The sequence below is a fragment of the Miscanthus floridulus genome, chromosome 19 (genome assembly GCF_019320115.1).
Source record: "Miscanthus floridulus cultivar M001 chromosome 19, ASM1932011v1, whole genome shotgun sequence".
Classification (NCBI taxonomy): Eukaryota; Viridiplantae; Streptophyta; class Magnoliopsida; order Poales; family Poaceae; genus Miscanthus; species Miscanthus floridulus.
Window position 1 is genome coordinate 96677042 of NC_089598.1, and position 13698 is coordinate 96690739.

At 49.0% G+C, this 13698-nt stretch overlaps 1 non-coding gene and 1 pseudogene across 1 annotated transcript; both read left to right on the forward strand.

Moving 5' to 3' along the window:
• The first annotated feature begins 3213 nt into the window (after positions 1-3213).
• Positions 3214-3313, forward strand: LOC136530081 (small nucleolar RNA Z223; annotated as a pseudogene).
• Positions 3314-3611: 298 nt separating this feature from the next.
• LOC136530205 (small nucleolar RNA snoR97) lies at positions 3612-3717 on the forward strand. Its single transcript, XR_010777691.1, has one exon. It is a non-coding gene; the product is annotated as a small nucleolar RNA snoR97 (small nucleolar RNA).
• Positions 3718-13698: the final 9981 nt, after the last annotated feature.

The following is a 13698-nucleotide window of genomic DNA, read 5'->3' on the forward strand; positions in this document are numbered from 1 at the left end:
CGACCCGATGCATCCTGACTAGAGGAATACAAGCAACCAAAAAAAAAAAAATACTTTGTATTGTCAGAGCCTGGCCAACGAAAGCCTACATCTAAGATGCAAGCCAGAGTGGATAGTGAAGATAATCAATCACCTCAATGTTTTCCCCACGCCGCGGGAGCCCTAGCAATATCAACATGTTTGAAAACGCTTGAACTTTTGACTACAAATTGGCACTAGGAAAAAAAAGGGTTTCCATTCTATAGATGGCCACTTGATTGTTGTAATTTAGCTATTACCTGATATGCAAGTGTCTATTTCTACATGGAATGAGAGGACTGAATTACTGTAGCGACACTTTGATTCATTAGATGAAGAAATGTTGAAATCAAATTATGAAATATTATTGCCTAGAATTTTTGGACTGTTTAGATTTAGATGGAAAGACAAGGAGAAGCATTAGAGGCTTTAAAAGCGCAAGTTCGTCATTTAATTGATTAGCACTTGATAGAAGAGCGATTAGGATTAGAATCATTTTTGTATTTTAGTTATTATCTGATCTGCAAATGTCTATTTCCACATCATTCCTGGAATGCGTGGATTACATAAAACAGCTTACAAGCACATAAGCTAACAAGTAGATATTGGTGTTAAGGTTAAGATCCATCTACAGTCATCCGCTTTGAGCTCCACCAGATAACAGATATCTTTACTAAGGTTCAGAATCAAGAATTCAAGATCAAATACACGTTGATTGTGAAGGGCGGTAAGGTAGATGTTAAGCGTATATATAGTTTATATAACAGCATATGTTTGTTCCTTGTTCCCTGTATTTATCAAACAATACAATATCCCCAAATTCAGTTTCTGAGCGAAGGCTGCACATGAGACATGTCATCTCAACATTGCCTTGCTTTGTTCCGATTTGTTACGATTATATGGTTGTGCTGTCTCTGTAATTCCTCTGATGCAGAGCTAGCGCCAGAGCGGGGTTCTGGAATGAAGCATGACAAATCCGTGCCACATCTGCAGCCAATGAAGTACTCCTGTATATATGCACTGCACCGTATATATAATAATTATTTAACCAAATTTCTGCTTGCCATGTCTATTAATAAGTGCACCGTATATCATAATTAATTAACATTCGGCTTGCTATATCAACCTGTGATCCACAAGTGGCCTACGGCGAAAAGACAGTTTGTTTAATAAACATCACTTCCAGCGTTGGCTGCCCGAGGACCTATAGTTTCCTTCCGGGAAGTGCCGGCCCTAAGGGGTGGGCAGGAGGTGCGACGGCCGATGGCCCTCGCGGGATGGGGGCCCAAGCCCAAGTATGTGATACTCCATATCCTTTAGCTATAGTCCATTAGGATTTAAGATTAATGAGAAGATGCAGCGGCCCATCAGCAAAAAGAGTCGTCGGCCTCTTTCTTTCCGGGAGGCAAGGAGCCGAGCCGCCAACACGCGCACACGCGGACATAGCGATCGCGAGTCGCAACTTCCGGACTTCTGGCGAGACGGGAGACTGCGAGAGACGCAGCGCCGATCACCAGTTCACCACGCGATCACCAGCGCATATCACCGAGACACCGATGCTCGAGTTCCAGTCTTCCACAAGCCAGACGACGGCGGCGACCAAGCAGCTGAAACAGGGCTCGACGAAGACGACGACATCTGATCTTGGTTATTGCCTTCTGCCCTTTTTGTGATTTGTGAATCTTGGTTCTGAATAAGTTCATATCCAAATTGTCTAGGCCCTAGGTTTTTTTCCTTGTTCAATTTTTGTCTAGTACTTTGTACTCATATAGTTATGTTTTTCTTGTAATTTAGGTCAGGTGTTAGAATTTTAGAATGTTACCTAAGAAACATTTGTCGAGAGGGGCCGTCGCGACAAGTTCGTCAGAGGGCCCTCAAAATCCTAGAACCGGCACTGCTTCCGAGCGGTAAAAACATCAGCGTTAGTTGTAAACATCACTTTCAGCGTTGGCTAATTTACCTATAGTTTCCTTCCGGTACTTCGTCACACAGCCTTGGCTTGACTTCAATCTTCATCACACAGCCGCCTTGGCTGGCCTGACTTCACACAGCCGCCTTGGCTGTAAACATCACTTTCATTGTTGGCTCTGGAAGCGACTTCATCATGTTAGCCCACTGGATCACCGGCACGGGTGAGTCGACCGACTCACCAGCGTTGCCGATGATCCAGTGGGCTAACACATCACACAGCCTTGGCTGTAAACATCACTTTTTCAGCGTTGGCTATGTACCTATAGTCAGGATTAACCCGCCACCGGGCCTATAAGTAGCGTTACATACCACAACATTTTCATCACACAGCCAAACCAAAAGGCACTCGCACAGCTGCAAGCTCCAAGCTCTGGGATCTGCTCGGTTGCTCCACATTTGGGATACCAATGGCAGCTTCCGCCATCTTCTGCCGTGTCCTGCTGCTCGTCCTCAACACGGCAGCACTCCTCCACCGCCACCGCCGCCTTCTCCCACTCGGTCGCCACAGCCGGCTCCTCCGCGCAGCCGCCGCGACACTCATGGTGCTAGGGGCCTCGGCTCTCTTCCACGCCGTCGCTGGTCCCAGCGACAACGACGACACAGACGGCAGCCACGCCCTCGCTGCCGCAGGCTTCCTCATTTGGGTGGCCGGCGTTGCGCTCCTGCTGTTCGCGCTCACTCCCGATCGCTTTCCACCAGGGGCGGTTGCACCTGCACGGTGTCGCGGCTCAGCTCGTGGAAGCAGCAATCGGGGTCGTGGCCTTGTTCTAGCCTGTTACTCTCTTAAATATAAACCGGTGTCAAGGAGCCTTTCAATTATATTTACCTCTTGTCCCTAGATTTGTCTGCTACACCACCCCACAGTGTTTCTGGGCTTCCTCTCTTTTTGAGTTCCTGTCCATGTAGTATTGTTGCCGTCTAGTACTTAAAACTAGCAAATACTGTAATTGCCTAGACTCGCTGTACTGTTCCTTCAAAAGATATGTAATTGTCATGTTATTATAATCATATGTTTATCCTATTTAAATGACTAATTTATATGTTTAATTGGTCATTTTGTTCGAATAATATAATAGCTAAATGATAATTGATCAGACCGTTTAGCATTTAGAATAACACTAGTTAATAATGGTTCAATTTCTTAATATGAGCCGTACGTCCAACAATGTAGCGACCCTTCCCTTCATTTCGCGGTTTTCTGCACCTGAGTCAACTCTGTGATTTATCTATCAGTGATGATACAACCATTCAGCTTAAAACGCCAGCCAGTTTTGCTTCTGAGAAGTGAGAATTCATGACAAATAAAGCTGATTTATCTGAGCATCCAACACTCACAGGTATTTGCACGTTCATACTCGCTATAGGATAAATTCCGTCTCTCTGATCATCATATTTAAGTTTGGAATAAATTCCATTGTTCAGTGATGAAATCGCCAATTGCTTTGAGCTGCTGTCGTTTCCAAGTCAGGAAGAACCGACTTGGTGCCGCTGCTCTTGCATGATAACTGTGGTCAAATCTGAGGTCGTTGAAGCAATTTCTTCTGGTTTTGTTATGATTCATTGCGTAATTAACAGTTGCAGCTTTCCAAAAAGTAGTGCCAAATTTAACTATCCTAGCGCAAGTGTTCTGAGTTGCGCGGAGGCTGAAAAACTCGGTGATCATATATTGTCATCAGCTTCGTCTCTGCTTATCCTGTGAGATGGGAGTTAAATAACAGCACGAGATTCCATTTTATTGTTACATCGTTTACTACAATTGAATTGATTTTTTTGTTAATACCTTCAAATTGAAAGGTACTACAAATATTTTGCAAATGCATCTTTATTTTGATGTAACAGAAATTTTCTACTCTTTTGCAATTGATCCATAACATCCGTGAAAATGGAGCCCTGGTGCCCCTTGCCAAGATCGAACGGGACTTGGTTGTGGGTGAAATTCCTGCTTTCCAGAGGACAAATTGTTATATTACTATGTCTACTTAACTTTTGAATTTTAAATTAAGGAGGTAAAACGGCTTAAAAGGACCTAAGCTAATAAGAGTACATTGGTGTTAAGATTAAGATCCATCTACAGTCGTCCTCTTTGAACTTCACCTGATAACAGATATCTTTACTCTGGCTCAGAATCAAGATCAACATCCACCTTGACTGTGAAGCGTATGTATAAGCGTTATACTTATATAACAGCGTATTTGTCCCTTGTTCCCTGAATTTATCAATCAGTTCGGAACATCCAATTCTTAGTTCAGTTTCTGATCAAAGGCTGCTCATGAGGTGCACAAACGTACGGGCATAGCGCCAAACACGAGACATGCTCAACATTGCCTTGGTGCTAGCTGTTCGATTTGATCTGGTAGGTTTGCATGGTTTGTGGTTTTCCTAATCTGGAGCTAAAGAATTATGTTGGTGTTTCGGGGGTGGTAATGCTTGTTGCTGTCTCTGTAATTACTCTGATGCAGAGCGGGGTTCTGGAAGGTTAGTTATGTTGGCCCCTGATCTCCCGCACGGATAAGCCGACTGGTCACTGGGTGAGCCGATCGATCACCGGCGTTACCGACCACACTATGGCTCGAGGTAGGAGAAGAAAGGGAGAACAAAGCGCACACACACAGCACAAACATCAGCGTTGGCCGGAGCTCTGCAGAGAAGATGACAAAACTGAATTCGCTCTCTTTACTGAGTTGTAGTGGGGAGATATATATACAACTCTACCCATCTAATGCTAGTACACAGACATGTTAGGCTCTAACTTTGGCGCATGCCCCTACTGTGGCTACTGTGCGGTGGGGGAGCCTTTCGGCGCCGGTTGCTGCCGTGGCTACAGTGCAGCGGCAGGGAGCCCTTTCGGCGCCTGCCCCTGCCATGCGTTCACACCGATGGGCAGCAAATTATTTTACAATTCTTTCCCTAATCCTGCTGCTAACCCTAGAACCTCCACCATGCCGATCATCTTTTCTAGCTCCGTGAACTGAAGACGGCTGAGCGGCTTGGTGAGGACGTCCGTGACTTGCCGACCAGTTTCGACGAACTCGATGACGATCTGCCCTCCATCGACACAGTCCCTGAGGAAGTGGAACTTGATGTCGATGTGCTTGCTCCGGTCGTGGAGAACTGGATTCTTCGCGGGGGCGATGGTGGGCTGGTTGTCCACCATCAATGCTGGTGAGTGAGCTTCCACACCGGTCAGCTCGCCCAGCAGCCGACGCAGCCACACAGCTGTGGCCGACGCCACATACTCTGCCTCGCACGTGGGCAGCGCCACCACCTTCTATTTCAGCGACAACCATGACATTGGAGCCGATCCGAGGAAGACGAGCACGCCAGAGGTGCTCCGTCGTCCGTCGATGTCCCCCGCCATGTCTGCATCGCTGAACACAGTGAGCTATAGCCCACTTCCGCTGGTCTTGGGGAAGACAATCCCCTGATTCACCGTCCCCTTGATGTATCGTAGTAGCCGTTTCACCGCGGCCTAGTAATCCTCTTGGGGATCCTCCATGAAGCGGCTGACGTAGCCCACGGCGAACGCACTGCCCGGCCTCACGTGGACTAGGTAGCGCAGATCGCTGATGATGCTCCGGTAGAGTGTGCATCTACCATCGCCGTGGTACTGGCCTTCGTCTACTTCAGCCACTCCTCCATCGGAGTCACGCATGGCTTACACTCAGCCATGCCGCTCCGCTCCAACAGCTTCGAGGCGTATGTGCTCTGACCGAGCGTGAGCGCCTCCTTCCCCTGTCTCACCTCGATGCCGAGATAGTAGGAGAGCGCGCCGAGATCGCTCATTCGAAAACGAGCCGCCATCTCGCGCTTGAAGCTGTCGATGTCCTCCGCACGCACACCGATGATGATCAAGTTGTCCACATACACACTGACGATGAGCTCCTTCTTCCCCCATCACCGCGTGTAGAGCACGTGCTCGGTTGCACACCACGTGAAACCAAGCTCGCCCAACGTGGTGTCAAGCTTGGCGTTCCAAGCTCGCGGAGCCTATCGTAGCCCGTAGAGCGCCTTGCGCAGTAAGAGCACCCCATGCTCTGCTCCCTTGACAGCAAAACCCAGAGGTTGCCTGACGAAGACCGTCTCCGCCAGCTCACCATTGAGGAAGGCTGATTTTACATCTAGGTGATGGATGCACCAGTCCTTCGCTGCTGCCAAAGCCAGCAGCAGTCGGATAGTGTGGGGGTATTAACCCCTATACCCTTACGGCTAGGCTTAGGTCGGCCCGGATCAGGGGGTCCGGTCCACTGGAAGATGACGCGCGGCCCGGCCAACTTGTTCAGAGTCCCGCGCAAGGAGTCAAGGCAGATTTGGAGATCAAGCAAGATCATGGTCGGTTAGAATAGGAATCCTTGTCCGGCCACCTATGGCAATTGTAACTGGCTAGGATTAGTTTCTAGATCTGTAACCCTGCCCCCTGGACTATATAAGGCGGGCAGGGGACCCCTCTAAAAACATCTCTCATTGACATACATCAATATAATCAGACGCAGGACATAGGTATTACGCCTTCTTAGCGGCCGAACCTGGATAAAACCTCGTGTCTGTCTTGCGTCACCGTCTTGTTTGTGGCTTACGCATCTATCTGTCGACAATCTACTACCTTGGGCATACCCCTAGGTAGACTGCCGACCATATTTCGTCAACAGTGGCGCCAGGTAGAGGGTGTGTGTACTGCTCTCCAAGCAAACAAGATGGTCATCATCTCCGGCTTCGTGGCTACGCCGAACGACCTCATGTTCACCGTCGGCTAGATCACCTAGACCACCGGCTCCAACGACTTCATCACCATGACCATGGAGGAGGCGTGGATTCAATCTATGTCGACCGCTGCTTCACCTGCATCGGCTACGGCTCCGACCACGGTGGATACGGCTCCGACCATGGTGGATTTGGCTTCGACCACGGTACATCTGGCTCTGACCACGCCCGCATCATCTTCAGCCACGCCGACAACCCGTCGTCTGCTTCCCCACTACAAAGGGAAGCAGATCAACAACATCGACCTGCTCGACTCCATCGATCAGGTCGGCACCAAACTCGCTGAAACCCTAGCTCTGGTAAGTTCAATTCAAAGTCAACCTAATGAGCAGGTAACCGCTCCCCACAACAGATCTACCCGACTAGCTCGGGCCAGTTGTCCTGCATGACTTGGTACAGATCTCGTGGTCATATCTACTCCTGAAGGGCGCTCCGCTCATCGCTGGCCAGCCTCCACGATGGGTCTCCGGCTCTTCAAGTATGAAGCCTCGATGGAGAACTACCAGGCCCAGCCCTACGGCCTATGAAACGCTACCTCCAACTATGTGTATAATATACAACGCCGCTCGGATCTGTGTTTTATACATCGACCTTGCCTGAAGCCACGCAACTTCGTCAACATGATCCGGATTGAGGATTATCAAGAAGGATCCATCCACACAGTCCAAGAGGGTGACTCCAGCTCCTCGTCTGGCATCGCATCTAATGCCTTCGTCCACATCGAGCTCTAGCATCACGATGATGAAGGCGTCGAATATGATCTGGATATCTCAGACCACGCCCTGGGGTTCCCACAATTCCCGTCTTTCCCACCAAGGCAAGGGGATTTGATCAATATTGTCAGTAATGACGAACCACTAGCAGTCGGCGAAACAGAACAAGAAAGGATTGCACGCGAAGCACGCAATATTGACCGGTTTAATCACCGACAAATCAAAGCCGAAGCAGAAGAGGAGACACGATGCATAAGGGTCCAGCCACGCGACCTCAACAATGCCTTCGACAGGGTGGGGGACAAACAGGTCTTTAGGACTCCAAGCGCCAACGTAGCCGTTGCTATGGTGACAATGCAACGGCTACCCAATACCCCGGAAACCCAGGCAGTTCGCGATGATATACAAGCTTATCTGATGGCTGCTATGGCCCAGACCGTAGAGATTGTAAATCAAACCCGGGCTCCATCTGTCTCAGTCGAATCAAGCCACAGCCGCCAGTACTCAAGTCGCTCACAGCCATCCAACCAACGTGGCTCGCGCAACAACGACCCATCAGACAACCGTCAAGGCAGAAACGGTGGCCATGATGGTGGTCGGGATGACAACCGCCATCGGGAGGACAACCACTGTGATGTTCGGGACGACAACCGCTGAGACAACCATGATAATCGCCGTGATAACCACGGTCGTAGGGCTAATCTAGATGGCAACCGAGATCGCCGCGATGGCAATAACGATCTCCGCCATTACCTCGGAGGACGTGATCTGCGCGATCACATCAACCAGAGAGCCAACGATTGTACATCCCATGAAAGCTATCGCCGTATGGAATATGATACTGCCCACGGCCCGTCGGGTTTGAAGCAGTTTACTCCGCAACTTCGCCAAGTCATATGGCCCAAGAACTTCAAGCTCAAAAAACTTTAGAAGTACGATGGCAAGGAGAACCCCAAATTATGGGTCATGCTCTACGAAACTGCGTGCAGATCAGCTATGGCTGACGAGCACGTCATGTCTAACTACTTCCCAGTCGCTGTTGGCCATGTAGGTCACCAATGGCTAGTCAGCTTGCCGGCGAACTACTTTGATTCTTGGCAAGAGCTCAAGCAAGCCTTCATCGACAACTTCATTGCTACTTGCGAGCAACTCAGCAACAAATATGATCTGTAGCGGATCCGAGATTGGAAGGATGAGCCACTACGAGAGTACGTCCGATGTTTCTCGGAGATGCGCATTAAGGTCCCGTCAATCTCCGACAACGAGGCAATCGAGGCTTTCATCACTGGCCTACGCTTCCACGATGCCCTAAGGGATAAGCTCCTCCGCAAGAGACCTGAATCGGTTACAGTGCTCCTGGCCACTGCTAAGAAATATGCGAACGCCGATGACGCTAAAAAGATAATTATCAAAGAAGCAGCAAGGGTTCCACGCTCCGACCACCCCCCACACTGCGACGACTACCGCGACAACCGTGGTCGGAACGACAATTTTGACCGCCGCAACCAGCGCAACGACTCCCGCGATCACCACGACCAACATAATCAGCGACGTAACCGCCGGGACGATTACAGGGGCAAGCATGCTCGGGAAGACGACGGCGAGGTCAACATCGTTAAGAAAGGTGGCGGACGTCGTAACTACAAAGAAGACTACACCAAAGCATTGAAAGGGCCCTGCCAGCTCCATCCCAAGTCAAACCACACCATGGAGAATTGCCGTGTTCTCAAGTCTATCTAAACACGTCAACAGGCTCTGGATACATCCGACAAGCCTAACGACATAGGGGAACAGCGCAACGAGGATAACGACGATGAAGACACAGATCCTTATCACAAGTATGTTAAGCCAACCGATCGCGTGCACACCATCATTGGAGGCAAAGTGTCCATCGAGACCAAACGAGAACGCAAGCTGCTCACCCGCGCTTGCTTGAACGTGGCCAACACTGACAACCTCATCGCCGATCCACGGCTCCCTCCTTGGTTTCACTATGAGATCTCCTTCAGTAGAAAAGACCAATGGGCCGCAATACCTGAACCAGGATGTTTTCCCCTAGTCCTCGATCCTTGTATCAACAAAGTTCAATTCGACAGAGTGCTGATTGACGGCGGCAGCTCCATCGATATACTATTCAAGAATAGTCTACCGGCCTTGAAGATAACCTAGGCGGATCTCAAGCCATATGAGGCACAGTTCTGGGGTGTTCTCCTCGGACAGAGCTCTACACCTCTTGGGCAGATCACGCTACCTGTACAGCTTGGGACCCCGGACCACTTCCGCACCGACTACGTCAACTTCGTGGTCGCTGACTTCGACGGCACCTACCATGCTATCTTTGGTCGACCATCGCTCACCAAGTTCATGGCCATACCTCATTATAGGTATCTGGTGCTCAAGATGCCTACCGAGAAAGGAGTTCTAACCCTCTGGGGTAACATATACGCAGCTTATACCTACAAAGACGACATCTTTAAAATAGCAGAGGCTCACAACCTCTCTATTCGCATGGCCGAGACCATGCTCGACGCCAAGAAGACCTCGGCCGACCACCTAGAGATCCCAGAGCTCGAGGCTCCACGCAAGAACATCAAGTCCAAGGAGCACAAGGTGATCCAGCTGGTCGACGGTGATCCCAGCAAAACGGCCCTTATTGGGGTCAACCTGGATCCTAAATAGGAAGACGCGCTCATCAGGTTCTTGAGGAGCAATGTGGATGTGTTTGCATGGAAACCTGCTGACAAAAAGGAGGCGATTAGGGTAGAAGTTACATGGCTTTTGGTAGCTAGATTTATCAAAGAAGTGTATCATCCGGAGTGGTTAGCTAACCCGATTCTTGTACGCAAAAAGAATAATGAATGGAGAATGTACGTTGATTACACTGATCTCAACAAACACTGCCCTAAGGACCCCTTCGGCTTACCTCGCATAGACAAGGTCGTAGATTCAACCGCCGGTTGCGAGCTGCTTTCCTTTCTCGATTGCTACTCTGGTTATCACCAGATCGCTCTCAAAAAGGACGACTAGATCAAGACATCTTTTATAACGCCTTTCGGCGCCTACTGCTACACAACCATGTCATTTGGGCTCAAGAACACCGGGGCTACCTACCAATGCGCTATATAGGCCTGCCTCAAAGACGAGATAAAAGACGACCTCGTCGAGGCTTAAGTTGATGATGTAGTTGTCAAAACCAAGGAAGCACATACCCTTGTTGACAACCTGGAACGCACCTTTGCAGCCCTTAACACATTCCAATGGAAATTAAACCCAAAGAAGTGCATCTTTGGTGTTCCTTCTGGCATACTACTTGGCAACATTGTTAGTCACGATGACATACGCCCTAACCCGGAGAAAGTCAAAGCTGTCTTGGACATGAAGCCGCCCAAAAAGGTGAAGGATGTTTAGAAGCTTACCGGATGCATGGCCGCTCTTAGCCGTTTCATATCAAGATTAGGCAAAAAGGGATTACCGTTCTTTAAACTGCTCAAAGCATCCGAGAAGTTTGAGTAGTCGGAGGAAGCAGACGCTGCCTTCACACAGCTGAAAACATACCTTACGTCACCTCCGGTCCTCACTGCTCCCAGAGAAGACGAAACACTCCTGCTTTACATTGCGGCGACTAATCGAGTGATCTCCACTGCCATGGTGGTCGAGCACGATGAGCCCGGCCACGTCTACAAGGTACAACGACTAATCTATTTCATCAGTGAGGTACTCAATGAATCCAAGACCAGGTACCCACAGATTCAGAAATTGATCTACGCCATACTGATAACATCCTGAAAGTTCAAACATTACTTCGATAGATATCGTGTGGTGGTCATGACTGAGTACCCTCTGCGAGACATCATTAGCAACAAGGATGCGAATGGGTGCATCGTCAAATGGGCAATGGAGCTATGCCCCTTCTCCTTGGAATTCACAAGCCGTACTACAATCAAGTCTCAGGCACTCATCGATTTCATCGTCGAGTGGACAGACTTAAGCACGCTTGCCTTTCAGGGGTCCGACGAGTATTGGAAGATGTACTTCGATGGCTCTCTCAACATCGACGGTGCAGGAGCAGGAGTCCTTTTCGTGTCACCATCCAAGGAGCAGCTCTGGTATGTCCTCAGGATTTATTTCCCAGCATCTAATAATGCCGCCGAGTACAAAGCATGCCTACATGGTTTGCGCATTGCGGTTGAGCTCGGTGTTAAACGTCTCTATGTCTATAGATTCTCGACTTTGGTCATCAACCAACTCAACAAGGAATGGGACACGACCAGTGAAAAGATGGATGCATACTGCAAATCGATCAGAAAGCTGGAAGGCAGGTTTTATGGCATCGAGTACACACACGTGGTCTGGGACAAAAATCAAGCAACAGATGCGCTGTCAAAGTTAGGATCATCCCGAGCCAAAGTCCCACATGGTGTATTCGTCCAAGACCTGCTCACGCCTTCCATCGAAGAGGAAGATCCCACGGTCGACAAGCCTCTAGACAAGCAATTGGTGGCTACGGTCTGGCGTTGAGCACCACCGAGCCACCTCTGACCACTCATGAGCCCGACTAGAGAGTACCTTTCATCAAGTACCTAACAGATGGTAGTGGTTACACTGATCAGACAGAAAACGAGCGCCTAATGCATCACAGTAAGTAGTATCTGCTTGTCGATGGCAAGTTATGGCGCAAGAACGCAAAGGAGGAAATCTTGATAAAGTGTATAACCCAGGAGGATGGCGAACATCTCCTGGACCAAATCCACTCTGGCTCCTACGGCAACCACGTGGCCTTGAGAACGCTGGTCGGCAAGGCTTTCTGAGCAGGGTTCTATTGGCCATCAGCTGTAGCCGATGTAGAAAAGCTAGTCTGCCACTGTGAGGGTTGTCAGTTCTTCACAAAGAGAATCCACGTACCAGCACATGAGATCCATACAACACCAGCCTCTTGGCCCTTTGCATGCTGGGGACTGGATATGATCGGGCCCTTCAAACCGGCTCCTAGGAAATTTACATGTGTCTTTGTGCTGATCGACAAATTTTCTAAGTGGATAGAGTACATGCCTCTAGTACAAGCATCCTCAGAAAAGGCTATCACGTTTCTTGACCAGGTCATCCATCGCTTCAGCATACCCAACAACATCATCACTGATCTGGGTACTCAGTTCACCGGGAATGCTTTTTGGGACTTCTGCGATGAAAGGAGCATAGTAGTAAAATACGTCTCGGTGGTGCACCCTAGAGCTAATGGATAGGTCAAGCGGGCAAACGGTATGATTTTGGATGCATTGAAGAAGAGGATGTACAGAGAAAATGACAAAGCTCCCGAAAGATAGCTCAAAGAGTTACTAGCCGTAGTCTAGGGCCTCAGAACTCAGCCCAGTCATAACACCAGCGTCTCACCATACTTTATGGTTTACGGCGCTGAGGCAGTCCTCCCAGCAGATATAGCTTTCAGATCAGCATGGGTCGAGAACTTCGACGAAGGCAAGGTCAATGAAGTGCGGGAGCTAAAAGTGAATAGTGCAGAAGAGAAGTGGCTCGATTCTTGCGTACGTACAGCCAAATACCTTGCTATTTTGCGCAGGTACTACAACAAGAACATTAAAGAGTGGTTCTTCGTGGTCAGGGACCTGGTCCTGAAGTGGAAGACAAATCAGGCTGGTGTCCATAAACTCGCAACTCCATGGGAAGGGCCCTTCATGATCAAGGAAGTCACACGACCAACGTCTTACAGGTTAGCTCACCTGGACGGTACGGACGTACCCCATTCATGGCACACCAACAAGCTTAGGCGTTTCTATGCTTAACTACTGAGATATGTACTCCTCTTGTACTTTTAATTTAATTCAATAAAGCTATTATGATTTCCCCGACCACTCTGATGTGTCACTTCGAATTTTAAGGTTATTCTAACTTAGCCAGTCAAAGCCGACCACCAATCCTTCCCGGGTTTTCGGAGTAGGCCCTATCTCTAGTTCCTCCCAATGCGTGCATGGGATCCACTCTCTACGCTACGGGTGATCGGTAGGTCCCCCCTGGTTTGACTTGTCTGCATCTACATGTGCATAGGTCACGCACCTCACACTCCGACCACATGGCAAATTAGGGCCGTACAAACTTTTCAGGATGACGTGTCGAGTAAACTGGTACAACTAAACAGAAAGCTAACATGTTCTCACTTAGTTACACCAACACGAGTTGAAGCTTAAATACATTTTATACAAAACAAACAAGCTTATAATGATATACA